Raw genomic sequence first — 3,756 nt, 5'->3', positions numbered from 1 at the left:
GGAGACTCTGTGGGACTCTTTTCTCCTCCCCACGTGGGAGTCTGTGCTGTGAGATTCTTTCTCCTTCCCATGTGAGAGTCTGTACTTGTTCTTCAATAAATTTCCACCTTTGCTACACCTCCTTCTGTCTGTGGATTCATTCTTCGACTCCTACGGACAAAGAATCTGGGGAAGCCATCCTGCTAGGGGAATACCGTGTGCTCCAGTCCAAAAATCCCCTATCACTGTGATGTAGAGTGAGAGGCGTCCCCTCAGGCAGCATTCTGGAGAATGCGCAGATATCCAGGAGCCCACAGGCTGCTTCTCAGCAGCACTGCCCTCTGAAGCTGTGCCCCCTTCTGCAGCTGTGACCCCCTCTGCAGCTGTGCCGCCCTCTGCAGCTGTGTCCTCTGCAGCTGTGTCCCTCTGCAGCTATGTCCTCTGCAGCTGTGTCCTCTGCAGCCATGTCCCCTCTGCAGCTGTGTCCTCTGCAGCTGTGCCGCCCTCTGCAGCTGTGTCCTCTGCTGCCATGTCCCCCTCTGCAGCTGTGTCCCTCTGCAGCTATGTCCTCTGCAGCTGTGTCCTCTGCAGCCATGTCCCCTCTGCAGCTGTGTCCTCTGCAGCTGTGCCGCCCTCTGCAGCTGTGTCCTCTGCTGCCATGTCCCCCTCTGCAGCTGTGTCCCTCTGCAGCTATGTCCTCTGCAGCTGTGTCCTCTGCAGCCATGTCCCCTCTGCAGCTGTGTCCTCTGCAGCTGTGCCGCCCTCTGCAGCTGTGTCCTCTGCTGCCATGTCCCCCTCTGCAGCTGTGTCCCTCTGCAGCTATGTCCTCTGCAGCTGTGTCCTCTGCAGCCATGTCCCCTCTGCAGCTGTGTCCTCTGCAGCTGTGCCGCCCTCTGCAGCTGTGTCCTCTGCTGCCATGTCCCCCTCTGCAGCTGTGTCCCTCTGCAGCTATGTCCTCTGCAGCTGTGTCCTCTGCAGCCATGTCCCCTCTGCAGCTGTGTCCTCTGCAGCTGTGCCGCCCTCTGCAGCTGTGTCCTCTGCTGCCATGTCCCCCTCTGCAGCTGTGTCCCTCTGCAGCTATGTCCTCTGCAGCTGTGTCCTCTGCAGCCATGTCCCCTCTGCAGCTGTGTCCTCTGCAGCTGTGCCGCCCTCTGCAGCTGTGTCCTCTGCTGCCATGTCCCCCTCTGCAGCTGTGTCCCTCTGCAGCTATGTCCTCTGCAGCTGTGTCCTCTGCAGCCATGTCCCCTCTGCAGCTGTGTCCTCTGCAGCTGTGCCGCCCTCTGCAGCTGTGTCCTCTGCTGCCATGTCCCCCTCTGCAGCTGTGTCCCTCTGCAGCTATGTCCTCTGCAGCTGTGTCCTCTGCAGCCATGTCCCCTCTGCAGCTGTGTCCTCTGCAGCTGTGCCGCCCTCTGCAGCTGTGTCCTCTGCTGCCATGTCCCCCTCTGCAGCTGTGTCCCTCTGCAGCTATGTCCTCTGCAGCTGTGTCCTCTGCAGCCATGTCCCCTCTGCAGCTGTGTCCTCTGCAGCTGTGCCGCCCTCTGCAGCTGTGTCCTCTGCTGCCATGTCCCCCTCTGCAGCTGTGTCCCTCTGCAGCTATGTCCTCTGCAGCTGTGTCCTCTGCAGCCATGTCCCCTCTGCAGCTGTGTCCTCTGCAGCTGTGCCGCCCTCTGCAGCTGTGTCCTCTGCTGCCATGTCCCCCTCTGCAGCTGTGTCCCTCTGCAGCTATGTCCTCTGCAGCTGTGTCCTCTGCAGCCATGTCCCCTCTGCAGCTGTGTCCTCTGCAGCTGTGCCGCCCTCTGCAGCTGTGTCCTCTGCTGCCATGTCCCCCTCTGCAGCTGTGTCCCTCTGCAGCTATGTCCTCTGCAGCTGTGTCCTCTGCAGCCATGTCCCCTCTGCAGCTGTGTCCTCTGCAGCTGTGCCGCCCTCTGCAGCTGTGTCCTCTGCTGCCATGTCCCCCTCTGCAGCTGTGTCCCTCTGCAGCTATGTCCTCTGCAGCTGTGTCCTCTGCAGCCATGTCCCCTCTGCAGCTGTGTCCTCTGCAGCTGTGCCGCCCTCTGCAGCTGTGTCCTCTGCTGCCATGTCCCCCTCTGCAGCTGTGTCCCTCTGCAGCTATGTCCTCTGCAGCTGTGTCCTCTGCAGCCATGTCCCCTCTGCAGCTGTGTCCTCTGCAGCTGTGCCGCCCTCTGCAGCTGTGTCCTCTGCTGCCATGTCCCCCTCTGCAGCTGTGTCCCTCTGCAGCTATGTCCTCTGCAGCTGTGTCCTCTGCAGCCATGTCCCCTCTGCAGCTGTGTCCTCTGCAGCTGTGCCGCCCTCTGCAGCTGTGTCCTCTGCTGCCATGTCCCCCTCTGCAGCTGTGTCCCTCTGCAGCTATGTCCTCTGCAGCTGTGTCCTCTGCAGCCATGTCCCCTCTGCAGCTGTGTCCTCTGCAGCTGTGCCGCCCTCTGCAGCTGTGTCCTCTGCTGCCATGTCCCCCTCTGCAGCTGTGTCCTTTGCAGCTGTGTCCCCCTCTGCAGCTGTGCCCTCTGCAGTTGTATCCCCCTCTGCAGCTGTGTCCCTCTGCAGCTGTGTCCTCTGCAGCTGTGTCCCCCTCCCGCTGTCCCCTCTGCAGCTGTGTCCCCCTCTGCAGCCTTGTCCCCCTCTGCAGCTGTGCCCTCTACAGCCATGTCCCCCTCTGCAGCTGTTCACCCCCCTGCTGCTGTGTCTCCCTCTGCAGCTGCACCACCCTCTGCAGTTGTGCCGCCTTGGGCAGGTGGCTTCCCCTGGCAGCGTTTTCTTCCCTGTGAAGTGGCAGTATTTTTGGCTAGTTCATATGTTGGGAGTATTAAATAGGATGTAATATGTAAGAAGTATGGCACATGGCACATAGTAGATGAATATATTCTTTTTAAAATCCACACATTTAAAATCACACCTCTAGTCAGTGCTACAGAGCAGAGAGCGGTGGTGCTCTGCGCATCAAGAGGGAGCGTGACCTCGGCAGGTCAGGGCGCCTGCTGAGGGACAAGCAGACGCCCCCAGGCAGACAGCGGGGAGCTGTGTTCCAGGTGGGGGACAGCGTGCGACAAAGACCACGAGGCAGGAGGGCACGAGGCCCAGGGGAGCTGAGAGGCCGGTGCCTAAAGGAGAGGGTGGGGAAGGACCCAGCCTGCGGGTGGGTGCCCAACATTGGCCAGGAAGGTTTTGTTCTTTTTTTTTTATTTCTTAAAGTATTACAAAGAGTATTACACATGTCTCCCCCCCGCCCCTTGACATTCGCCCAGCTTCCCCCATGCCCCGGTGTCTTGTGTCCATTAGTTATTCTCATATACATACAAGTCCTTTGGTTGTCTTCTACCCTGCCTCCAACCCTCCCCAGGGTTCCCACTGTAGTTTGACAGTCTGCTCAAGGCTGCTCTGCCTCTGTATCCATTTCTGTTCATCAGTCTATAATGGTCCTTATTATCCATAAATGAGTGAGTTCATGTGGTATTTTTCTCGGCTTCCCAGGGGCCGTCTCAGTCTCACAGGGGCCACCTCAGCCTCACAGGGGCCGTTTCAACCTCACCAAGGCCGTTGCAAGCTCACCAGGGCCGCTGCAAGCTAACCAGGGCCATCTCAACCTCACCAGGTCCGATTCAACCTCACTGTGGCCGTCTCAACCTCACTGGGGCTGTCTCAACCTCACCGGGGCCGATTCAACCTCACCGGGGCCGTCTCTGCCTCACCGGGGCCATCCCAGCCTCTCAGGGGCCATTCCAGCCCCGCGGGGGCCATCCCAGCCTCACCGGGGCCACCTCT

The sequence above is a fragment of the Myotis davidii genome, unplaced genomic scaffold (assembly GCF_000327345.1).
Source record: "Myotis davidii unplaced genomic scaffold, ASM32734v1 scaffold988, whole genome shotgun sequence".
Taxonomy (NCBI): Eukaryota; Metazoa; Chordata; class Mammalia; order Chiroptera; family Vespertilionidae; genus Myotis; species Myotis davidii.
The sequence above is the reverse complement of the archived record's forward strand: the minus strand, read 5'-3'. Positions refer to the sequence as shown.